At 33.5% G+C, this 25516-nt stretch overlaps 20 non-coding genes across 20 annotated transcripts; all 20 read right to left on the bottom strand.

Moving 5' to 3' along the window:
- Window positions 1-5888: 5888 nt before the first annotated feature.
- On the bottom strand, window positions 5889-5961 carry Trnav-cac (transfer RNA valine (anticodon CAC)). The gene has a single exon. It is a non-coding gene; the product is annotated as a tRNA-Val (tRNA).
- Window positions 5962-6585: 624 nt separating this feature from the next.
- On the bottom strand, window positions 6586-6658 carry Trnav-uac (transfer RNA valine (anticodon UAC)). The gene has a single exon. It is a non-coding gene; the product is annotated as a tRNA-Val (tRNA).
- A 390-nt stretch (window positions 6659-7048) lies between these two features.
- On the bottom strand, window positions 7049-7121 carry Trnav-aac (transfer RNA valine (anticodon AAC)). Its single transcript has one exon. It is a non-coding gene; the product is annotated as a tRNA-Val (tRNA).
- Window positions 7122-7501: 380 nt separating this feature from the next.
- Window positions 7502-7574, bottom strand: Trnav-cac (transfer RNA valine (anticodon CAC)). Its single transcript has one exon. It is a non-coding gene; the product is annotated as a tRNA-Val (tRNA).
- Window positions 7575-8198: 624 nt separating this feature from the next.
- Trnav-uac (transfer RNA valine (anticodon UAC)) lies at window positions 8199-8271 on the bottom strand. Its single transcript has one exon. It is a non-coding gene; the product is annotated as a tRNA-Val (tRNA).
- Window positions 8272-8661: 390 nt separating this feature from the next.
- Window positions 8662-8734, bottom strand: Trnav-aac (transfer RNA valine (anticodon AAC)). The gene has a single exon. It is a non-coding gene; the product is annotated as a tRNA-Val (tRNA).
- A 493-nt stretch (window positions 8735-9227) lies between these two features.
- Window positions 9228-9300, bottom strand: Trnav-cac (transfer RNA valine (anticodon CAC)). The gene has a single exon. It is a non-coding gene; the product is annotated as a tRNA-Val (tRNA).
- Window positions 9301-9924: 624 nt separating this feature from the next.
- Trnav-uac (transfer RNA valine (anticodon UAC)) lies at window positions 9925-9997 on the bottom strand. Its single transcript has one exon. It is a non-coding gene; the product is annotated as a tRNA-Val (tRNA).
- Window positions 9998-10387: 390 nt separating this feature from the next.
- On the bottom strand, window positions 10388-10460 carry Trnav-aac (transfer RNA valine (anticodon AAC)). The gene has a single exon. It is a non-coding gene; the product is annotated as a tRNA-Val (tRNA).
- A 5883-nt stretch (window positions 10461-16343) lies between these two features.
- Window positions 16344-16416, bottom strand: Trnav-uac (transfer RNA valine (anticodon UAC)). Its single transcript has one exon. It is a non-coding gene; the product is annotated as a tRNA-Val (tRNA).
- Window positions 16417-16806: 390 nt separating this feature from the next.
- On the bottom strand, window positions 16807-16879 carry Trnav-aac (transfer RNA valine (anticodon AAC)). Its single transcript has one exon. It is a non-coding gene; the product is annotated as a tRNA-Val (tRNA).
- Window positions 16880-17259: 380 nt separating this feature from the next.
- Window positions 17260-17332, bottom strand: Trnav-cac (transfer RNA valine (anticodon CAC)). Its single transcript has one exon. It is a non-coding gene; the product is annotated as a tRNA-Val (tRNA).
- Window positions 17333-17956: 624 nt separating this feature from the next.
- On the bottom strand, window positions 17957-18029 carry Trnav-uac (transfer RNA valine (anticodon UAC)). The gene has a single exon. It is a non-coding gene; the product is annotated as a tRNA-Val (tRNA).
- Window positions 18030-18419: 390 nt separating this feature from the next.
- Window positions 18420-18492, bottom strand: Trnav-aac (transfer RNA valine (anticodon AAC)). Its single transcript has one exon. It is a non-coding gene; the product is annotated as a tRNA-Val (tRNA).
- Window positions 18493-18985: 493 nt separating this feature from the next.
- Window positions 18986-19058, bottom strand: Trnav-cac (transfer RNA valine (anticodon CAC)). The gene has a single exon. It is a non-coding gene; the product is annotated as a tRNA-Val (tRNA).
- A 624-nt stretch (window positions 19059-19682) lies between these two features.
- Trnav-uac (transfer RNA valine (anticodon UAC)) lies at window positions 19683-19755 on the bottom strand. Its single transcript has one exon. It is a non-coding gene; the product is annotated as a tRNA-Val (tRNA).
- Window positions 19756-20131: 376 nt separating this feature from the next.
- Trnav-aac (transfer RNA valine (anticodon AAC)) lies at window positions 20132-20204 on the bottom strand. The gene has a single exon. It is a non-coding gene; the product is annotated as a tRNA-Val (tRNA).
- Window positions 20205-20697: 493 nt separating this feature from the next.
- On the bottom strand, window positions 20698-20770 carry Trnav-cac (transfer RNA valine (anticodon CAC)). Its single transcript has one exon. It is a non-coding gene; the product is annotated as a tRNA-Val (tRNA).
- Window positions 20771-21394: 624 nt separating this feature from the next.
- On the bottom strand, window positions 21395-21467 carry Trnav-uac (transfer RNA valine (anticodon UAC)). Its single transcript has one exon. It is a non-coding gene; the product is annotated as a tRNA-Val (tRNA).
- A 384-nt stretch (window positions 21468-21851) lies between these two features.
- On the bottom strand, window positions 21852-21924 carry Trnav-aac (transfer RNA valine (anticodon AAC)). Its single transcript has one exon. It is a non-coding gene; the product is annotated as a tRNA-Val (tRNA).
- Between the last annotated feature and the right edge of the window lie 3592 nt (window positions 21925-25516).

The following is a 25516-nucleotide window of genomic DNA, read 5'->3' as shown; positions in this document are numbered from 1 at the left end:
AAGAGTAGGTTCCAGCGAGGCTCGAACTCGCGACCTTCTGCGTGTTAAGCAGACGTGATTTTTTTTTTTTTTTTTTTTTATCTTTTATTGATCAACTTTCAATTATCACAATCATCACATTAATTATCACAATCACAGTCTACATATCAATACTTTATCATAAAATATTTTAAAAAATAAACAATAGTACACCTTCTGTTTCCTTTAAAAGTGGATTTTTCTTCAAAAACTTTTTTGAAAACATTTTTCTATTGTCTTGTTCTATACACATATAATGATAGTTGTAATAAATATAATGTCTGAGTAAATATTTGCAAAACCTTTTCAAATCCATTTTTTGATTATTTTGCAACAATATTTGTCTTCTTCTATAAATAGTAAATCTACATATTGATATGAAAAAATTCACAAAAAATGTATTAACATTTTTCATAACATTAGGAAATGCCGTCATCAAAATTTCATCAATATCTAAAACATTGTATACACTATTCTCACAGTCCTTCAATAGCGATTCTAAATGATATATTATAAAATCTTTCTTAAATTCCTGCACTTCTTCACATTTTACAAACATATGAAATAAGTCTTCGCGTTCTGTTTTACATAATGGACATTTGTTTGAATCTGTTTTACCGATCTTGAACAGTTTTTCATATGTAAAAATACCATTATGAAAAATCTTAAAATCAAGTTCTACAACATCTGGAGGTCTACCAACTCCTCTTAATATAACCCATCTGTTATCAAGTATAGACTCATTATCTATTTGCAATTTTCCTTTCCAGTATTCGTTTGATATTGGAGGGTTAAACAGCTTTTGTATCAACATTTTGTAAAAAATCTTTACTGTACATGAATAAAACACATATTTGTTATTTTCTACACAAATCGAAAAATTTGGAATCAATGCTTCTTTCACATGAGCAAAATTTTGAACAATATTTTTCCACTCTTCTGGTATAACTGATAATAATGTTGCATAATCATCTTTGATATGTTTTACCTTAATTTCTGAATCATATTCATGTATCAGTTCTACTATACAAGACACAGGCAAAAATCCTGGTATTACTTCATATGAAATGTCTCTGATATGTGTAATACCTGCTTTTATGAAATATACCCACACTAATGTTTTATTCTGATTAACAATTTTAGGATTGAAAAACAAGCAGTAATTAAACACATCGTTTCTATTTTCATTGTAATCAACATAATTTTTCACAGCATACCATGCACTAAACATTTCAACATAAAAAGAAGGCAGACATTGCAAATCCTTTTTGTTCAACTGTAGAAGAAATACTTCAACACCACCTTTCAAATCACAGATTTTTGATAAAAAATAGCTAAAAGTGTGTTTCCATACTAGTTCTTTTGTAGGACACAAATACTTGGCTAAAAACTTAAGTCGATACGACAGCATTTTCAAATAAATATCATCAATTTTTAAACCACCATTTTTATGTTCGCCAACAATTGTTTTATATGACACTAAATGTGTACCATAATTCCATAAAAAATCAGTACATTCTTTTTGAATTGTATCTCTAGCCCAAAATGGGATAGAAATCACAGACAAGGAATACCATAATTTGGACATCAACAATGTATTTACAACACTAGCTCTTCCATGTATTGTCAACTGTCTTTTTCTCCACAGATTAAGAATTTGTTTTATATTTTGTACTTTGTCTCTCCAATTTAAATTTTCACACTCTTCTTTGTTTCTACCAAAATAAACTCCAAGGATTTTCATAACATTTGTTTCAGTGACATTAATTAATTTTCTTTCATCTTCCAATAATCTTCCTGAACCTATACACATAATTTCAGACTTCTGAACATTTATTTTGGCACCAGAGGCTCTTCCATACAATTCAAAAATCTTAAATATCTCAAAAATTGACCTTTTATCACAAACCGATAATGTCGTATCATCTGCATGTTGAAAAACCAATGCAGTTTTATCAGACAATGGAATATCTATACCTTTAATATAACCATTACATTTGATTGCACAACTTAAAGGTTCTGAGCATAATACATACAATAAAGCAGATATTGGGCAACCTTGCCTTACCGAGTTTTTGATTGGAAAATATTTTGTAAGATGACCATTACTTTTAACACTGCTATAAAAACCTGTATAAAATATTTTTACCCATTTTCTAAAATAATCTCCAAAACCAAATACTTTCAACACCTGTAACATATACTCATGACTAACTCTATCAAAAGCTTTTTCTTGATCAATTTTAACAATATAACCTTCCATTTCATCTATTTCAGACATCTCTATAATATCTCTTATACTTACTAACGTGTCTGCAATATCTTTTCCAATAATGCAACATGTCTGACTATCAGAAATTATGTTTGGTAAAACATTCTTCAGTCTATTTGACATAATTCTTGCAATGATTTTGTAATCAACATTCAAGAGACTTATAGGTCTCCAGTTTTTTAACAATCTTTTATCACCTTTCTTTTTGTATAGTAATGTAATTACACCCATTTTCATAGAATGTGACAATGTTTCTTTTTCTTCTATTTCTAAAAAAAGTTTGTACAATACATTTTTCAACTGTGGCAAAAACTTTCTATAAAATTCAATAGTCAATCCATCAGGACCAGGGCTTTTATTGCTGGCCATTTCTTTTAAAGCTTGCTCTATTTCTTTAACATCTATATTTTTATCACACATTTCAACATCACTTTCATTAAGTTTTTTATCGACTAATGACAACAACTGATTTTTACTTTCGCATTCTACAGTTACACATGAATACAAATTGGAATAAAAATTGTATTGCATATCTAAAATAGAATCAATATTTTTCTTAACTTCACCGTTTTCATCTAACAATTCCTTTACTGTGTTTGACTCTTGTCTGCTTTTCTCTAAATTCAAAAAATATTTCGTACACTTATCTGATTCATTCGCCCACTGGGCCTTAGACCTTAGTATGGCACCTGTACATTTTTCATTTTCATATTCACATAGATCAGTTTTAAGTTTTTCATATTTTTCAATGTCTATACAATTACCATCAGCAATACTTTGTGATAATCTTTGCAAATTGTTTTGAATTCTGTAATACTCCTTATTTCTTTCTTTAGCTCTATTTTTACTATATATTTGTGACAGTTTTTTAATTTTATACTTCAAATTATCCCACCAAACTAAAATTGATTGTTCAAATAATATACATTTTTTTTCTTTTTCAATAAGTTCTTGTACTTTGTTAACATACATTTCATCGTATAATAACAAATTGTTATGGATCCAAACACCTGGACCTCTTTCACATACTTCTGTGTTAAAATTCATTACAATCATAGAGTGATCACTCATTGTTGTTTCCACATAAAATATGTTTCTCACATAAACACAAAGAATTTTTGCAATCAAAATAAAATCAATTCTACTTTGTACAAGCATCCCTTCTCTAATAACTTTCCTAGAAAAAACCTTTTTTCTTTCATTTCTTTGTCTCCATATATCAACCACATCATGCTCAGTCATCATATCTGTCAATGCTTTGTAACTCTGGTCATACTTATGTACTGTTTTACCACATCTATCTATCTCAGCAAGAGTGTTATGAAAGTCTCCCATAATGATTAACTCTGTTGAACGTGGCATAACATTTGTAATATTTTTTAAAAACATTACCCTTTCTCTAACATCATTAGGCGCATATACATTTATAATATCATACTTGTTGTCATTTTCCTTGTATTTGACATGCAAAAATCTACCATCAAATCCATTTACCATTTCAATATTTGATTTAATATCATTTCTAATTAAAAATGCTACTCCTTTGGATGAAACATTTACACTATTATGATAAATAACACCATTCCACAAATGTTTATAATTATCAATAAAATCATCTTTCCAGTGAGTTTCTTGCAATGCTACAATATCATATTTTCTTTCGTTAAATAAACTAAACACCATTTTCATTTTATCAATGTTCACCAAACCGTTACAGTTCCACGAGGTTATGAAAACCATTGCTAAAATGAAAATTGTAATTATTCGCTCCATTTTATTTGTTCTTTTTCGACTTGGTTTTGCTTTTATCTTTCGTTTTCTTTCTCTTCTTTTTTCCGGTTATCATCACTTCTGTATCGGGTTCTGATTCCGAACTTTCTTTATCTCTGTCACTTGTACGCATTTCACTATCAATGATTTCTGAATTTTTATTTTCCGTTACTTTTTCTTCGGTCGGAATTTCATTTTGAGTTTGGTTTTCTTTTTCTTCCGTTTTCTCCTGATCTAATTTCACTGGGGCCTGTGTTTCTAAAACATCCACTGGTGTTTCCGTTTCCCCTTCAATTGCCTCTTCGTCCTTGTGTACTTCGTCATCGTTCTCTATATTCACCTCTTCAGAGTTCTCTTCCCATTCATTATTTTCATCGTCACCCGATTCGTTTTCACCCTGTTCACTCATGCGACACGAACAATTGTGTTCCCATTCACCGCAATCATCACATCTTACAGACTTGCATGTTCTTGCATAGTGACCCTGGCCCTTGCATTTAAAACAAACAAATTTTGGACACGCTCTAAAAAGATGATCACTTGCGTAACACAAAGAACACACTTTTAACTGGCCATTATGAATACATCTGTAATACTCTTTCTGAAATTTCATAGTATAGGGCAGCGAGGTCATGTTTTCAGGAAGTTTAATTTTTGCGTACCGAGTGCCGTCTGCTATTGTTGTTCCAGGATAGAATCTCCTATTGATTGGGGATAAAAGTTCAACCCCCATAGATCGCAAAGACATTTCAATTTCGGTATCTTCAATATAAGCAGGCAGGTGCATGAAACTAACGACGATCGAACTAGGTACTACTTCATGACATTCGAATGTGTTTTGACCTATTTTTATCCCCTCTAAGAGGTACTGTAAAGGGGCTCTCCCTTCTAACGTTATTTCATAAAAATTCCCCGATTTCGGGACACATGCAAGCAAACTACCAACACCACAGTTATCATGGATAAATTCGATAACTTCTTCGGGTTTCACCGATGAATTATCTTTCACATTCACAAATAAAGTGTTTTCTTTACGATATTTCCTGTTCACAAACAAATTCTGTGATCCGCCAAGATGGCGACCACTAGACGTGGCTGCCATCCCCGCTTGAAACGTTATTTACACTTTGTAATAATTCACAACTATATATACAGTACAAGTAAAATAAACACAATTATAAACATAAAGTTTGTCTATAGAAGACACAGTTCAGTGGTTCACTTCTAATAGTAAACACGCTCGGTTGTATTCGATCAGCCAAAATATACGTGCTCACCTTGCCATTCGCAAACCGGAAGTCCAAGCAGACGTGATAACCACTACACCATGGAACCTCCTTATTGCTACGTCTCTTCTATACCGCATCAATTAAATAAAAGTCATATAGATTTTTCTTGCCTTTTTAGGTAGCGTGTCTCGTGTTACATTCACAAAATGTGGCTATGGAAGAGGAAATATTAATGAATAGACCATTTGATTCTTGAGAGAAGACGATAGTGTATTCTCATGTTGAAAATTCCTCCCATATGTGATTCACTTGTGAAATTCAAAATATAAGACCACGCCGTTAGGGAGCCATTAGATATTACAGAAAATGTAGTTTTGGTCATCTGTTACAGTCCGATGAATTCTGGAGAATCGTTGATTTAACTGCATCAATATGAAAATTGAAGTGCATGTTGTTGATGGTGGTGTATCTACAACAGGACTGTACAAATACCTGCATACATTGCTGTAAAGATGCGTGAAGACAAATTGTTAACCATATAAGAAACAAATTGACAATTGTTCATGAAAGTTTTAATCCCTACAGGACCTTAAATCAAAAGGTTCCAGCGAGGTTCGAACTCGCGACCTTCTGCGTGTGAAGCGGACGTGATAACCACTACACCATGGAACCGATATTTTTCTTAGCTACTGGATACAGTACTGACATTCGCCCTCGATTTATTTTCGCTCTTTTCGCCTTCGTTGTGAGCGGGCGAATTTAAAATGGGCGAATTTCAATGTCTCAAATTATCTCTCTTTAAACACAACCCTGTATGGGCAAATATTAATTGAAGACGGGGCGAAGCCGTTTGCAAGTTCAGAAGGACAAAATTTACACGGGGCGAAATAAACCTGTATACAGTATCAAACGTTTTAATATACATTATGAGATATTTCAAGTTCATCAAGCATTCCTAGCATCGGTCTTAACGACCGAAATGATTTGAGCTAGACAGTTTTTGATCACCAGGAATTATCGCCTTCCTAAATTGGACTCAAAAACACGACCTTTGCCTTTTTAGCTTAATGCGTTCTGAGAGGCTCACGCCGCAAAGCTTCGTTCACGATATATACCGTTGTGAATGGTCAGCTTGCCGTCAAATCTATAGAACGACAGAAATTCGATCAAGATGTGGAAACGGACCCACAACGAAATAAACGTTTCATTTGATTGAACATAACATGGCAATACCTGGTTTAAAAAATGACATAAACTGACACCTAACGATTCAAACATGTATAGCATGGAAAAATTAGGTTTCAGCGAGGCTCGAACTCGCGACCTTCTGCGTGTAAAGCAGACGTGATAACCACTACACCATGAAACCGTACGGTATACTAAGGAAATCAAATGTATTGGCATTGATGTTTAGTTTCTTTCTTCTATTTCCGTCAAAAGTACCGGAGTACATTTTTGGAGGTATTGAAGGTCAAAGACAGGAAATGGTTGATTGCATCGATCATTTCTAAATTTTGACAAGGACACAACCCAAGTTTTAAAGAAATGAAAATACATGCATGATAAAAATGCTTTCGTTCCGATTTATTCAATAAGTAGTGATAAAGTTTGATACATCTTACTTGATCAATGAAATGGTTTGAGATAGTACATACATGTATGTCGAATAGAATGAAAATCCCAGTTTTGACATCATCATTTCTAAAGAGGATACCAGGAATGAAATAGCATGAAAACTTCGTGTTTAGAATAAAAGAGTAGGTTCCAGCGAGGCTCGAACTCGCGACCTTCTGCGTGTTAAGCAGACGTGATAACCACTACACCATGGAACCTCCTTATTGCTACGTCTCTTCTATACCGCATCAATTAAATAAAAGTCATATAGATTTTTCTTGCCTTTTTAGGTAGCGTGTCTCGTGTTACATTCACAAAATGTGGCTATGGAAGAGGAAATATTAATGAATAGACCATTTGATTCTTCAGAGAAGACGATAGTGTATTCAGTCCGATGAATTCTGGAGAATCGTTGATTTAACTGCATCAATATGAAAATTGAAGTGCATGTTGTTGATGGTGGTGTATCTACAACAGGACTGTACAAATACCTGCATACATTGCTGTAAAGATGCGTGAAGACAAATTGTTAACCATATAAGAAACAAATTGACAATTGTTCATGAAAGTTTTAATCCCTACAGGACCTTAAATCAAAAGGTTCCAGCGAGGTTTGAACTCGCGACCTTCTGCGTGTGAAGCGGACGTGATAACCACTACACCATGGAACCGATATTTTTCTTAGCTACTGGATACAGTACTGACATTCGCCCTCGATTTATTTTCGCTCTTTTCGCCTTCGTTGTGAGCGGGCGAATTTAAAATGGGCGAATTTCAATGTCTCAAATTATCTCTCTTTAAACACAACCCTGTATGGGCAAATATTAATTGAAGACGGGGCGAAGCCGTTTGCAAGTTCAGAAGGACAAAATTTACACGGGGCGAAATAAACCTGTATACAGTATCAAACGTTTTAATATACATTATGAGATATTTCAAGTTCATCAAGCATTCCTAGCATCGGTCTTAACGACCGAAATGATTTGAGCTAGACAGTTTTTGATCACCAGGAATTATCGCCTTCCTAAATTGGACTCAAAAACACGACCTTTGCCTTTTTAGCTTAATGCGTTCTGAGAGGCTCACGCCGCAAAGCTTCGTTCACGATATATACCGTTGTGAATGGTCAGCTTGCCGTCAAATCTATAGAACGACAGAAATTCGATCAAGATGTGGAAACGGACCCACAACGAAATAAACGTTTCATTTGATTGAACATAACATGGCAATACCTGGTTTAAAAAATGACATAAACTGACACCTAACGATTCAAACATGTATAGCATGGAAAAATTAGGTTTCAGCGAGGCTCGAACTCGCGACCTTCTGCGTGTAAAGCAGACGTGATAACCACTACACCATGAAACCGTACGGTATACTTAGGAAATCAAATGTATTGGCATTGATGTTTAGTTTCTTTCTTCTATTTCCGTCAAAAGTACCGGAGTACATTTTTGGAGGTATTGAAGGTCAAAGACAGGAAATGGTTGATTGCATCGATCATTTCTAAATTTTGACAAGGACACAACCCAAGTTTTAAAGAAATGAAAATACATGCATGATAAAAATGCTTTCGTTCCGATTTATTCAATAAGTAGTGATAAAGTTTGATACATCTTACTTGATCAATGAAATGGTTTGAGATAGTACATACATGTATGTCGAATAGAATGAAAATCCCAGTTTTGACATCATCATTTCTAAAGAGGATACCAGGAATGAAATAGCATGAAAACTTCGTGTTTAGAATAAAAGAGTAGGTTCCAGCGAGGCTCGAACTCGCGACCTTCTGCGTGTTAAGCAGACGTGATAACCACTACACCATGGAACCGCCTTATTGCTACGTCTCTTCTATACCGCATCAATTAAATAAAAGTCATATAGATTTTTCTTGCCTTTTTAGGTAGCGTGTCTCGTGTTACATTCACAAAATGTGGCTATGGAAGAGGAAATATTAATGAATAGACCATTTGATTCTTGAGAGAAGACGATAGTGTATTCTCATGTTGAAAATTCCTCCCATATGTGATTCACTTGTGAAATTCAAAATATAAGACCACGCCGTTAGGGAGCCATTAGATATTACAGAAAATGTAGTTTTGGTCATCTGTTACAGTCCGATGAATTCTGGAGAATCGTTGATTTAACTGCATCAATATGAAAATTGAAGTGCATGTTGTTGATGGTGGTGTATCTACAACAGGACTGTACAAATACCTGCATACATTGCTGTAAAGATGCGTGAAGACAAATTGTTAACCATATAAGAAACAAATTGACAATTGTTCATGAAAGTTTTAATCCCTACAGGACCTTAAATCAAAAGGTTCCAGCGAGGTTCGAACTCGCGACCTTCTGCGTGTGAAGCAGACGTGATAACCACTACACCATGGAACCGATATTTTTCTTAGCTACTGGATACAGTACTGACATTCGCCCTCGATTTATTTTCGCTCTTTTCGCCTTCGTTGTGAGCGGGCGAATTTAAAATGGGCGAATTTCAATGTCTCAAATTATCTCTCTTTAAACACAACCCTGTATGGGCAAATATTAATTGAAGACGGGGCGAAGCCGTTTGCAAGTTCAGAAGGACAAAATTTACACGGGGCGAAATAAACCTGTATACAGTATCAAACGTTTTAATATACTTTATGAGATATTTCAAGTTCATCAAGCATTCCTAGCATCGGTCTTAACGACCGAAATGATTTGAGCTAGACAGTTTTTGATCACCAGGAATTATCGCCTTCCTAAATTGGACTCAAAAACACGACCTTTACCTTTTTAGCTTAATGCGTTCTGAGAGGCTCACGCCGCAAAGCTTCGTTCACGATACATACCGTTGTGAATGGTCAGCTTGCCGTCAAATCTATAGAACGACAGAAATTCGATCAAGATGTGGAAACGGACCCACAACGAAATAAACGTTTCATTTGATTGAACATAACATGGCAATACCTGGTTTAAAAAATGACATAAACTGACACCTAACGATTCAAACATGTATAGCATGGAAAAATTAGGTTTCAGCGAGGCTCGAACTCGCGACCTTCTGCGTGTAAAGCAGACGTGATAACCACTACACCATGAAACCGTACGGTATACTAAGGAAATCAAATGTATTGGCATTGATGTTTAGTTTCTTTCTTCTATTTCCGTCAAAAGTACCGGAGTACATTTTTGGAGGTATTGAAGGTCAAAGACAGGAAATGGTTGATTGCATCGATCATTTCTAAATTTTGACAAGGACACAACCCAAGTTTTAAAGAAATGAAAATACATGCATGATAAAAATGCTTTCGTTCCGATTTATTCAATAAGTAGTGATAAAGTTTGATACATCTTACTTGATCAATGAAATGGTTTGAGATAGTACATACATGTATGTCGAATAGAATGAAAATCCCAGTTTTGACATCATCATTTCTAAAGAGGATACCAGGAATGAAATAGCATGAAAACTTCGTGTTTAGAATAAAAGAGTAGGTTCCAGCGAGGCTCGAACTCGCGACCTTCTGCGTGTTAAGCAGACGTGATAACCACTACACCATGGAACCTCCTTATTGCTACGTCTCTTCTATACCGCATCAATTAAATAAAAGTCATATAGATTTTTCTTGCCTTTTTAGGTAGCGTGTCTCGTGTTACATTCACAAAATGTGGCTATGGAAGAGGAAATATTAATGAATAGACCATTTGATTCTTGAGAGAAGACGATAGTGTATTCAGTCCGATGAATTCTGAAGAATCGTTGATTTAACTGCATCAATATGAAAATTGAAGTGCATGTTGTTGATGGTGGTGTATCTACAACAGGACTGTACAAATACCTGCATACATTGCTGTAAAGATGCGTGAAGACAAATTGTTAACCATATAAGAAACAAATTGACAATTGTTCATGAAAGTTTTAATCCCTACAGGACCTTAAATCAAAAGGTTCCAGCGAGGTTCGAACTCGCGACCTTCTGCGTGTGAAGCAGACGTGATTTTTTTTTTTTATCTTTTATTGATATTCAACACAATACACACTGTACATATCAATTCTTAAAAACAGCAATGTCTAATAAACAAATGAATTTATATAAAAGGACAAGTATTAAAAAATAAATATCAACACACCCTCCGTTTCTTTAACTAGAGGATTTCTGTTCAAAAATAATTTGGAGAAAATATTTCTTCTGTTTTCCTTGATACACAATTGGTAATGATTATATGAAATAAATTGTTTTAACATGTATTTACAAAATTTAGTAACATCCATCTTCTGTTGACTTTTGATAAACATTTGTCGTCGTTTGTATATACTTAATCTACATATTGATAAAAAGAAATTAACAAAAAATGTATTTACATTTTTTATACCCGTTGACAATGATGAGAAAAACATCTCATCAAATCTCAAAGTATTGAAAATATTTACATCTACATCTTTGAATAATGTTTCTAAATGATACACAACAAATTTGTTTATAAATTCATGTAGTTCATTACAGCCAATAAATAAATGTATAATATCTTCATTTTGTAATGAGCAAATTGGACAACAATTTGATTCTGTTTTGCCGATTTTAAATAATTTTTCATATGTAAATATTGCATTGTGATACATCTTAAAATCTAATTCAATAATTTCAGGTGGTTTATAAGACTCCAATAATGTACCCCATCTTTTGAAAAATACATCAGAATCATCAATATTAAATTTTTCTTTCCAAAAACTATTTGATACAGGATGTTGAAACAATTTGTGTAGCAATAATTTGTAAAATATTTTAACAGTACATGTACTAAAAACTATAGATTGATTTTCATATTTTACACAAAAGTCTGCAAGAAAAGCCATGTTGTGAAACTCCTTTTCTTTTACATATTCTGTCCATTCCCTCGGAATGCTTTCTAAAAGAGTTCTGTAATTTTCCTTGATAGCCAATACATTTACATCAGGGTCATACTCTTGAATAATATCAACAATATAAGAACTTGGTAAAAAACCTGGTATAACTTCATATGCTATATGTTTTACATGTGTAACGCCTGCCTTAATAAAAACATTCCACTTTAACATTTTACCTTTGTTTGTTACTTTTGGATTACAAAAAAGACAAAAATTATACACGTCACTTTCTTTTTGGTTAAATATCACATAATCTTCTATTGCATACCATGCGCTAAACATTTCTTTGTAAAACTGAGGTAATGTAGGTAAGTCTTGACTAAACAATCTCAGTAAAAATATTTCTGAATTTGCGCCTAAAGAACATATCTTTGACAGGTGATATTTTAAAATGTGTTTCCACAAAAAATCTTTCGATGTACAAAAATATTTAGCTAGAAATTTAAGTCTAAATGATAACATTTTGAGATAAATATCATTCAACATTAAACCTCCATTATGTTTATCACCAACAATAGTTTTGTAAGACACCAAATGTGCACCATAATTCCACAAAAATTGAATACATTCTTTTTGTATTGAATCTCTTGCCCATTTAGGCATTGATAAAACAGATAACGAATACCACAACTTTGACATCAACATAGTATTTATAACAACTGCCCTTCCTTGAATTGTTAAATCTCTTTGTCTACACAAATTAAGTATTTGTTTAATTTTTTTCACTTTGTCATTCCAATTTAAAACTTCACATTCTTTCTTGTTTCTACCAAAAAATATACCAAGTATTTTCATAATACTTGTTTCAGAAATATCATAAGTTTTTTTAACTTTATCTTTTAAACAACCTGAACCTATACACATTATTTCAGATTTTTGAGTATTAATTTTTGCACCTGATGCGTTTCCATATAACTCAAAAACTTGTAAAACTTCTGTTATAGAACCTGTATCTGATATTGTCATAGTTGTATCATCAGCGTGTTGAAACATTAAAGCCACCTTGTCAGACATTGGTATAGGTATTCCTTTTATATTTATGTTACTTCTCATTGCATGATACAAAGGTTCTGCTGATAAAACATATAATAAGGCAGATATTGGACAACCCTGTCTGACCGAATTTTTAACTGGAAAATAATTGGTTAAAAAACCATTACATTTGACACTACTAAAAATGTCATGATAAAATATCTTTATCCACCTTTTAAAATAAGGTCCAAAACCAAATGTATCTAAAACATCAAATAAATACTCATGACTTACTCTATCAAAGGCTTTTTCTTGGTCTATTTTAACAATGTAGCCTTCCAAATTATCCATTTCTACTAAATCAATAATGTCTCTAACACTAACAATTGTATCTGCAATATCTTTTCCTAGTATACAACATGTTTGAGCATCTGATATAATATTTGGTAAAACAAATTTTAATCGATTTGCCATAACTCTAGCAATGATCTTATAATCAACATTAAGTAAGCTAATAGGTCTATAATTTTTCAAACATCTCTTGTCTCCCTTTTTCTTGTACAATAAAGTAATAACACCCATTTTCATGCTGTGTGATAACGATTCTTTTGTTTCTATTTCTTTATACAATTTAAACAAAATATCACTTAAATATGGCAAAAACATTTTGTAAAATTCAACTGTTAATCCATCTGAGCCTGGACTTTTGTTATTGGACATTTCTTTAACTGCTATTATAATTTCTTCATTGTTAATACAGTTTTCACATAACTCAAAATCATTCTCATCTAATCTTTTATCAACAAATGATAAAAAATGCTCCTTACTTTCTTCTTTAATACTGACAGATGAGTATAATTTTGAGAAAAACTTATATTGAATATCTAGTAACGCTTCTGTATCATTTTTAATTACACCATCATCAACTAATTCTTTAATTGAATTTGATTTTTGTCTAACTTTTTCCAAATTCAAAAAATATTTGGTACATTTATCTGACTCATTGGCCCATTGAGCCTTTGACCTTAACATTGCACCTCTACATTTTTCTAATTCAAACTCTGACAGTTCACATTTCAACGCCTCATATTTTTCAATATCAATTTTTTCTCCATTTGCAATATTCTCAGATAACTTTTTTATTTTGTTTTGTATAGTAAAATATTCTTTGTTACGTTCTTTCGCCCTTCTTTTACTATAACTCTGAGAATACTTCTTAATTTTGTATTTCAAATTATCCCACCAAACTAGTAGTGATGTATTATATAATATGCAAGCTTTTTCTCTTTCTATCAGTTCTACAATTTTTCCTTTGTATATATCATCATAAAGTAGTAAATTATTTAGAATCCATATTCCAGGACCTCTTTCAACATCATCATTATTGAAATAAAGCACAACCATTGAATGGTCGCTCAAAGTAGTTTCTACATAATAAATATTTCTAACATACTTATTCAAATCCTTAGATGTCAAAATATAGTCTATTCTACTTTGAACTAGTCTATTTTCAATCACCATTTTTCTAGAAAAAACTTTTTCTTTTTTATTTCTATTTCTCCATATATCATCAACACTATGTTTATTCATAAATTCAAACAGTGCATTATAACCTTTGTCATACGTATGGACAGTTTTTCCACAACGATCTATTTCATTAAGCGTGTTATTAAAATCTCCTAATATCATAAGACTGTTAGACATTGGGATTATTTCTGAAATATTCTTAAAAAATGATGATCTATCTGCAACTTTGTTTGGTGCATATACATTTATTATATCAAATGTTTCATCATTATCTTTATATTTTATGTGTAAAAATCTACCATCAAAACCATTGACAAATTCAACATTTTCTTTTAAATCATTTCTTATCAAAAAAGCTACACCTCTTGCCGAACTATCATAATTATTGTAAATAATATCACCATTCCATAAATGTTTATACATATCAATAAATTCATCTTTCCAATGTGTCTCTTGTAAACCAATTATATCATATTTCTTTTCAACAAATAAACTAAATATCATTTTCATTTTGTCAACATTACATAACCCATTACAGTTCCATGAAGTAACTAACATTACAGATATGAGTAATAAAGTTACAATAATTTTATTCATTTTATCTATTCTTTTTGGCCTTTCCTTTCTTCACTTTCTTCTTTCTCTTTGTTTTTCCTTTGATAATGATTTCGTCGTCCTGTTCTGAAGACTCGGAACTTTCTGAATGTTCTCGTACGACCTCGTTTCCTTCCGCGTTATTTTGATCCCGATGGCTATCGGCACTATCAACGGGTTCACTGATTTTTCCACTATTTTCTTTCATATGTGAATCAATTTCGGGTTCAACTTTCTTTTGTTCATCGTGCGTTTTCCCGATATCATCTTCGGTTGGATTTTCCGGTGTTTCGTTTACTTCCATTTCTGGTTCTGATTCCCTCTCTTGTGCCTCGTCAAGCTGTGCGCCGTTCTCCTTATTCACCTCTTCAACAGGGCTGTCATCTCCTGAATCGTGTTCACTAGACCCGCACGAACACTCGTCTCCCCACTGAAGACAATCGTAACACTTTTTCACCGAACATGTTCTAGCGTAGTGTCCTTGTTGTTTACATCTAAAGCAGACGAATTTAGGGCAAGCCCTAAACAGATGATCTTGCGAATAACATAACGAACACACTTTAATTTGCCCATTGTGGATAACCCTGTAGTATTCTTTTCTGAATTTGATTGTGTACGGTAATGACTGCATATTTGGTGGTAATTTTACTCGTACGTATCTCGTTCCATCGGCGATGTTTGTTCCAGGGTAATATCGCCGTTTGATTGGAGATAATATTTCAATGTTCATTGACAGAAGTGTATCTTCAATTTCATGATCTTCAATGTATGCTGGGAGATGTAGAAAACTTACCATTATTGAGTTTTGAACAATTTCTCTACATTCATATGTTTTGTCTCCTATTTTTATTCCTTCTAAAAGATACTGAAGAGGGGCCCTACCGTCTAAGGTGATTTCATATAGATTTCCTGATCTTGGGACACACGCGAACATAGATCCAACTCCACAATTTTCGTGTACAAACTTGATGATATTATCAGGTTTAATCTGCCCATTATCTAATACATCAACAGTTACTGTGTTTTCACGGCGGTAGTTTCTATTTACCTTGTTTGGGTTGTTTTGTGATCCGCCCTCATGGCCGCCACTCGACGTGGCAGGCATCCTGCCCTTTGTTGACACAAAGTCAACACTACTTGCAAATAAAGTTCAACAATTCACTTATGTACAATATTATATATACAGTTATTCAACTTGGCTCCTTTTTAGAAGCTTTACTACTTACATAAGTACACAAACCAACTAACTATCGTCTCCACGAAAACTATCCGTGCACTCTCGGCTGACAGTAAACCGGAAGTCAAACGACAGAAATTCGATCAAGATGTGGAAACGGACCCACAACGAAATAAACGTTTCATTTGATTGAACATAACATGGCAATACCTGGTTTAAAAAATGACATAAACTGACACCTAACGATTCAAACATGTATAGCATGGAAAAATTAGGTTTCAGCGAGGCTCGAACTCGCGACCTTCTGCGTGTAAAGCAGACGTGATAACCACTACACCATGAAACCGTACGGTATACTAAGGAAATCAAATGTATTGGCATTGATGTTTAGTTTCTTTCTTCTATTTCCGTCAAAAGTACCGGAGTACATTTTTGGAGGTATTGAAGGTCAAAGACAGGAAATGGTTGATTGCATCGATCATTTCTAAATTTTGACAAGGACACAACCCAAGTTTTAAAGAAATGAAAATACATGCATGATAAAAATGCTTTCGTTCCGATTTATTCAATAAGTAGTGATAAAGTTTGATACATCTTACTTGATCAATGAAATGGTTTGAGATAGTACATACATGTATGTCGAATAGAATGAAAATCCCAGTTTTGACATCATCATTTCTAAAGAGGATACCAGGAATGAAATAGCATGAAAACTTCGTGTTTAGAATAAAAGAGTAGGTTCCAGCGAGGCTCGAACTCGCGACCTTCTGCGTGTTAAGCAGACGTGATAACCACTACACCATGGAACCTCCTTATTGCTACGTCTCTTCTATACCGCATCAATTAAATAAAAGTCATATAGATTTTTCTTGCCTTTTTAGGTAGCGTGTCTCGTGTTACATTCACAAAATGTGGCTATGGAAGAGGAAATATTAATGAATAGACCATTTGATTCTTGAGAGAAGACGATAGTGTATTCAGTCCGATGAATTCTGGAGAATCGTTGATTTAACTGCATCAATATGAAAATTGAAGTGCATGTTGTTGATGGTGGTGTATCTACAACAGGACTGTACAAATACCTGCATACATTGCTGTAAAGATGCGTGAAAACAAATTGTTAACCATATAAGAAACAAATTGACAATTGTTCATGAAAGTTTTAATCCCTACAGGACCTTAAATCAAAAGGTTCCAGCGAGGTTCGAACTCGCGACCTTCTGCGTGTGAAGCAGACGTGATAACCACTACACCATGGAACCGATATTTTTCTTAGCTACTGGATACAGTACTGACATTCGCCCTCGATTTATTTTCGCTCTTTTCGCCTTCGTTGTGAGCGGGCGAATTTAAAATGGGCGAATTTCAATGTCTCAAATTATCTCTCTTTAAACACAACCCTGTATGGGCAAATATTAATTGAAGACGGGGCGAAGCCGTTTGCAAGTTCAGAAGGACAAAATTTACACGGGGCGAAATAAACCTGTATACAGTATCAAACGTTTTAATATACTTTATGAGATATTTCAAGTTCATCAAGCATTCCTAGCATCGGTCTTAACGACCGAAATGATTTGAGCTAGACAGTTTTTGATCACCAGGAATTATCGCCTTCCTAAATTGGACTCAAAAACACGACCTTTACCTTTTTAGCTTAATGCGTTCTGAGAGGCTCACGCCGCAAAGCTTCGTTCACGATACATACCGTTGTGAATGGTCAGCTTGCCGTCAAATCTATAGAACGACAGAAATTCGATCAAGATGTGGAAACGGACCCACAACGAAATAAACGTTTCATTTGATTGAACATAACATGGCAATACCTGGTTTAAAAAATGACATAAACTGACACCTAACGATTCAAACATGTATAGCATGGAAAAATTAGGTTTCAGCGAGGCTCGAACTCGCGACCTTCTGCGTGTAAAGCAGACGTGATAACCACTACACCATGAAACCGTACGGTATACTAAGGAAATCAAATGTATTGGCATTGATGTTTAGTTTCTTTCTTCTATTTCCGTCAAAAGTACCGGAGTACATTTTTGGAGGTATTGAAGGTCAAAGACAGGAAATGGTTGATTGCATCGATCATTTCTAAATTTTGACAAGGACACAACCCAAGTTTTAAAGAAATGAAAATACATGCATGATAAAAATGCTTTCGTTCCGATTTATTCAATAAGTAGTGAAAAAGTTTGATACATCTTACTTGATCAATGAAATGGTTTGAGTTAGTACATACATGAATGTCGAATAGAATGAAAATCCCAGTTTTGACATCATCATTTCTAAAGAGGATACCAGGAATGAAATAGCATGAAAACTTCGTGTTTAGAATAAAAGAGTAGGTTCCAGCGAGGCTCGAACTCGCGACCTTCTGCGTGTTAAGCAGACGTGATAACCACTACACCATGGAACCTCCTTATTGCTACGTCTCTTCTATACCGCATCAATTAAATAAAAGTCATATAGATTTTTCTTGCCTTTTTAGGTAGCGTGTCTCGTGTTACATTCACAAAATGTGGCTATGGAAGAGGAAATATTAATGAATAGACCATTTGATTCTTGAGAGAAGACGATAGTGTATTCTCATGTTGAAAATTCCTCCCATATGTGATTCACTTGTGAAATTCAAAATATAAGACCACGCCGTTAGGGAGCCATTAGATATTACAGAAAATGTAGTTTTGGTCATCTGTTACAGTCCGATGAATTCTGGAGAATCGTTGATTTAACTGCATCAATATGAAAATTGAAGTGCATGTTGTTGATGGTGGTGTATCTACAACAGGACTGTACAAATACCTGCATACATTGCTGTAAAGATGCGTGAAGACAAATTGTTAACCATATAAGAAACAAATTGACAATTGTTCATGAAAGTTTTAATCCCTACAGGACCTTAAATCAAAAGGTTCCAGCGAGGTTCGAACTCGCGACCTTCTGCGTGTGAAGCAGACGTGATAACCACTACACCATGGAACCGATATTTTTCTTAGCTACTGGATACAGTACTGACATTCGCCCTCGATTTATTTTCGCTCTTTTCGCCTTCGTTGTGAGCGGGCGAATTTAAAATGGGCGAATTTCAATGTCTCAAATTATCTCTCTTTAAACACAACCCTGTATGGGCAAATATTAATTGAAGACGGGGCGAAGCCGTTTGCAAGTTCAGAAGGACAAAATTTACACGGGGCGAAATAAACCTGTATACAGTATCAAACGTTTTAATATACTTTATGAGATATTTCAAGTTCATCAAGCATTCCTAGCATCGGTCTTAACGACCGAAATGATTTGAGCTAGACAGTTTTTGATCACCAGGAATTATCGCCTTCCTAAATTGGACTCAAAAACACGACCTTTACCTTTTTAGCTTAATGCGTTCTGAGAGGCTCACGCCGCAAAGCTTCGTTCACGATACATACCGTTGTGAATGGTCAGCTTGCCGTCAAATCTATAGAACGACAGAAATTCGATCAAGATGTGGAAACGGACCCACAACGAAATAAACGTTTCATTTGATTGAACATAACATGGCAATACCTGGTTTAAAAAATGACATAAACTGACACCTAACGATTCAAACATGTATAGCATGGAAAAATTAGGTTTCAGCGAGGCTCGAACTCGCGACCTTCTGCGTGTAAAGCAGACGTGATAACCACTACACCATGAAACCGTACGGTATACTAAGGAAATCAAATGTATTGGCATTGATGTTTAGTTTCTTTCTTCTATTTCCGTCAAAAGTACCGGAGTACATTTTTGGAGGTATTGAAGGTCAAAGACAGGAAATGGTTGATTGCATCGATCATTTCTAAATTTTGACAAGGACACAACCCAAGTTTTAAAGAAATGAAAATACATGCATGATAAAAATGCTTTCGTTCCGATTTATTCAATAAGTAGTGATAAAGTTTGATACATCTTACTTGATCAATGAAATGGTTTGAGATTGTCGAATAGAATGAAAATCCCAGTTTTGACATCATCATTTCTAAAGAGGATACCAGGAATGAAATAGCATGAAAACTTCGTGTTTAGAATAAAAGAGTAGGTTCCAGCGAGGCTCGAACTCGCGACCTTCTGCGTGTTAAGCAGACGTGATAACCACTACACCATGGAACCTCCTTATTGCTACGTCTCTTCTAAACCGCATCAATTAAATAAAAGTCATATAGATTTTTCTTGCCTTTTTAGGTAGCGTGTCTCGTGTTACATTCACAAAATGTGGCTATGGAAGAGGAAATATTAATGAATAGACCATTTGATTCTTGAGAGAAGACGATAGTGTATTCTCATGTTGAAAATTCCTCCCATATGTGATTCACTTGAGAAATTCAAAATATAGGACCACGCCGTTAGGGAGCCATTAGATTTTACAGAAAATGTAGTTTTGGTCATCTGTTACAGTCCGATGAATTCTGGAGAATCGTTGATTTAACTGCATCAATATGAAAATTGAAGTGCATGTTGTTGATGGTGGTGTATCTACAACAGGACTGTACAAATACCTGCATACATTGCTGTAAAGATGCGTGAAGACAAATTGTTAACCATATAAGAAACAAATTGACAATTGTTCATGAAAGTTTTAATCCCTACAGGACCTTAAATCAAAAGGTTCCAGCGAGGTTCGAACTCGCGACCTTCTGCGTGTGAAGCAGACGTGATAACCACTACACCATGGAACCGATATTTTTCTTAGCTACTGGATACAGTACTGACATTCGCCCTCGATTTATTTTCGCTCTTTTCGCCTTCGTTGTGAGCGGGCGAATTTAAAATGGGCGAATTTCAATGTCTCAAATTATCTCTCTTTAAACACAACCCTGTATGGGCAAATATTAATTGAAGACGGGGCAAAGCCGTTTGCAAGTTCAGAAGGACAAAATTTACACGGGGCGAAATAAACCTGTATACAGTATCAAACGTTTTAATATACATTATGAGATATTTCAAGTTCATCAAGCATTCCTAGCATCGGTCTTAACGACCGAAATGATTTGAGCTAGACAGTTTTTGATCACCAGGAATTATAGCCTTCCTAAATTGGACTCAAAAACACGACCTTTGCCTTTTTAGCTTAATGCGTTCTGAGAGGCTAACGCCGCAACGCTTCGTTCACGATATATACCGTTGTGAATGGTCAGCTTGCTGTCAAATCTATAGAACGACAGAAATTCGATCAAGATGTGGAAACGGACCCACAACGAAATAAACGTTTCATTTGATTGAACATAACATGGCAATATCTGGTTTAAAAAATGACATAAACTGACACCTAACGATTCAAACATGTATAGCATGGAAAAATTAGGTTTCAGCGAGGCTCGAACTCGCGACCTTCTGCGTGTAAAGCAGACGTGATAACCACTACACCATGAAACCGTACGGTATACTGAGGAAATCAAATGTATTGGCATTGATGTTTAGTTTCTTTCTTCTATTTCCGTCAAAAGTACCGGAGTACATTTTTGGAGGTATTGAAGGTCAAAGACAGGAAATGGTTGATTGCATCGATCATTTCTAAATTTTGACAAGGACACAACCCAAGTTTTAAAGAAATGAAAATACATGCATGATAAAAATGCTTTCGTTCCGATTTATTCAGTAAGTAGTGATAAAGTTTGATACATCTTACTTGATCAATGAAATGGTTTGAGATAGTACATACATGTATGTCGAATAGAATGAAAATCCCAGTTTTGACATTTCTAAAGAGGATACCAGGAATGAAATAGCATGAAAACTTCGTGTTTAGAATAAAAGAGTAGGTTCCAGCGAGGCTCGAACTCGCGACCTTCTGCGTGTTAAGCAGACGTGATAACCACTACACCATGGAACCTCCTTATTACTACGTCTCTTCTATACCTCATCAATTAAATAAAAGTCATATAGATTTTTCTTGCCTTTTTAGGTAGCGTGTCTCGTGTTACATTCACAAAATGTGGCTATGGAAAAGGAAATATTAATGAATAGACCATTTGATTCTTGAGAGAAGACGATAGTGTATTCTCATGTTGAAAATTCCTCCCATATGTGATTCACTTGTGAAATTCAAAATATAGGACCACGCCGTTAGGGAGCCATTAGATTTTACAGAAAATGTAGTTTTGGTCATCTGTTACAGTCCGATGAATTCTGGAGAATCGTTGATTTAACTGCATCAATATGAAAATTGAAGTGCATGTTGTTGATGGTGGTGTATCTACAACAGGACTGTACAAATACCTGCATACATTGCTGTAAAGATGCGTGAAGACAAATTGTTAACCATATAAGAAACAAATTGACAATTGTTCATGAAAGTTTTAATCCCTACAGGACCTTAAATCAAAAGGTTCCAGCGAGGTTCGAACTCGCGACCTTCTGCGTGTGAAGCAGACGTGATTTTTTTTTTTTTTTTTTTTTTATCTTTTATTGATCAATCATACAAATTACACATCAACAATCATCATAATGAGTATCACAGCATTATATATAGTTTGACAGTTTACAATAAAAATTCGTTAAAAAATGAACAATAATACTCCTTCTGTTTCTTTCAGCAGTGGATTGTTTTTCAAAAACTTTTTAAAGAATACTTTTCTGTTGTTGTTCACAATACACATATAATGATAATTGTAATAGATATAATGTCTTAGCAAATATTTGCAAAAACTTGTCAAATGCACAGTTTTGTTATTTTGCAACATAAGCTGTCTCCATCTATAAATTGTGAATCTACATAAGGACATAAAAAAATTAACAAAAAAAGTGTTAACATTTTTCATAACATTGGGAAAAGCTGTGATGAATATCTCATCGATATCTAAGACATTGTATACACTATTTTCACAATCTTTCAATAATGACTCTAAATGGTATATCATAAAATTACTTTTAAAATCTTGTATTTCTTTGCATTTTACAAACATATGAAGTAAATCTTCACTTTCTGATAAACACAGTGGACATCTGTTGGAATCCGATTTACCAATTTTGTACAATTTCTCATACGTAAAAATTGCATTATGATAAACTTTAAAATCAAGCTCCACTACATCAGGAGGCTTTCCACTTTCTTTAAGTACAATCCATCTATTATCAAGCATCTTTGTATCGTTTGTTCTAAGTTTTTCTAACCAATATTCATTTGACTTTGGAGGATTAAACAATTTTTGAATCAACAATCTATAAAAGACTTTTACAGTGCATGAAGGAAAAACATAATTAGTATTTTCAACACAAAGTAAAAAAGAAGGTAACCATACTTCTTTCCTATAATCATTGTTTTGAACAACACTTTTCCATTCTTCTGGAATAATAGATAATAATGTTTTGTAATCTTCTTTGATATGTTTTGCATTAATTTCAGAATCACATTCCTGTATCATTTCTACAATAAAAGATGCAGGTAAAAATCCAGGTATCACTTCATAAGAAATGTCTCTGATATGTGTGATCCCCGCTTTTATAAAATGTTTCCATAACAATGTCTTGTTTTGATTGACAATTTTTGGATTAAAAAACAAACAGTAATTAAACACATCATTTAAACGTTCATTGTATTCAATATTGTCCTTCACAGCATACCAAGCACTAAACATTTCTTTATAAAAACAAGGTAAACATTGTAAATCTTTTTTGTTCAACTGTAGAAGAAACATTTCCACCCCTCCTTTCAAGTCACAAATTCTTGATATAAAATAACTAAAAGTGTATTTCCATACAAGCTCTTTTCTTGTGCAAAAATATTTTGCTAAAAATTTTAATCGAAAAGAAAGCATTTTCAAATAGATATCATCCATTTTTAAACCACCATTTTCTTTTTCTCCGACAATTGTCTTATATGACACTAAGTGTGTACCATAATTCCATAAAAAATTAATACATTCCTTCTGAATTGTATTTCTAGCCCAAAATGGAATACAAATTACAGACAATGAATACCATAGTTTAGACATAAGTAATGTATTTATTACACTAACTCTTCCATGTATTGTCAACAATCTTTGTCTCCACAGATTAAGAACTTGTTTGATATTTTGAACTTTGCTTCTCCAATTCAAATTTTCACATTCTAAAAGGTTTTTACCAAAATAAACTCCAAGAATTTTCATGACATTTGTTTCTGTAATATTGATAAGTTGTTTATCATCTGATAACAATTGCCCTGTTCCAATACACATAACTTCAGATTTTTGTGCATTAATTTTGGCACCAGATGCTTTTCCATATAATTCAAAAACATTCAATATTTGAAAAATAGACTTTTTATCAGACACTGTTATCGTTGTATCATCTGCATGCTGAAAAACTAATGCAGTTTTATCACACATAGGAATATCTATTCCTTTAATACATTGGTTACATTTAATTGCACAATTTAAAGGTTCTGAACATAACACATACAACAATGCAGATATTGGACAACCTTGTCTAACAGAGTTTCTAATTGGAAAATATTTTGTTAAATGTCCATTGCTTTTTACACTGCTATAAATATCTGTATAAAATATTTTTACCCATTTTCTAAAATAATCTCCAAAACCATATGCTTGTAACACATCTAGTAAATATTCATGACTTACTCTATCAAACGCTTTCTCTTGATCAATTTTTACAATATAACCTTCTACTTGATCCATTTCAACCATTTCTATTATATCTCTAATACTTACTAACGTATCAGCTATATCTTTTCCAATAATACAACATGTTTGATCATTAGAAATTACATTAGGTAACACATGTTTGAGTCTATTTGACATTATTCTTGCTATTATTTTGTAATCAACATTTAAAAGACTAATTGGTCGCCAGTTTTTTAACAATCTCTTATCACCTTTTTTCTTGTATAATAATGTAATGACACCCATCTTCATAGAATGTGACAATGTTTCTTGATTTTCAATTTCTAAAAATAGTCTATACAATATGTTTTTTAAATGGGGTAAAAATTTTCTATAAAATTCAATAGTCAACCCATCAGGACCAGGACTTTTATTGCTGGCCATTTCTTTCACAGCTTGTTGTATTTCATTAACATCAATACATTTATCACATGATGCGGCATCATTGTCATCAATCTTTGTATTAATTAATGATAACAACCGGTTTTTACTATCATAATCAATTGTTACACATGAATATAATTTAGAATAAAAGTCATACTGCAGATTTAATATAGAATCTGCATTTTCTGTAACTTCACCATTCTCATCCACCAACTCTTTTATGGCATTTGATTCTTGTCTACTCTTTTCTAAATTCAAAAAAATATTTCGTACACTTATCCGATTCATTAGCCCATTGTGCTTTAGATCTTAGTATAGCTCCTCTACATTTTTCATTTTCAAATTCACTAAGATCTGTTTTAAGCTTTTCAAAATGTTCAATGTTTATATTTTCACCATCAGCTATTCTTTCTGACAATCTTTGTAAACTGTTTTGAA

This window comes from Crassostrea angulata, chromosome 7, assembly GCF_025612915.1.
Source record: "Crassostrea angulata isolate pt1a10 chromosome 7, ASM2561291v2, whole genome shotgun sequence".
In the NCBI taxonomy this organism is placed as follows: Eukaryota; Metazoa; Mollusca; class Bivalvia; order Ostreida; family Ostreidae; genus Magallana; species Magallana angulata.
The sequence above is the reverse complement of the archived record's forward strand: the minus strand, read 5'-3'. Positions and strand labels throughout refer to the sequence as shown.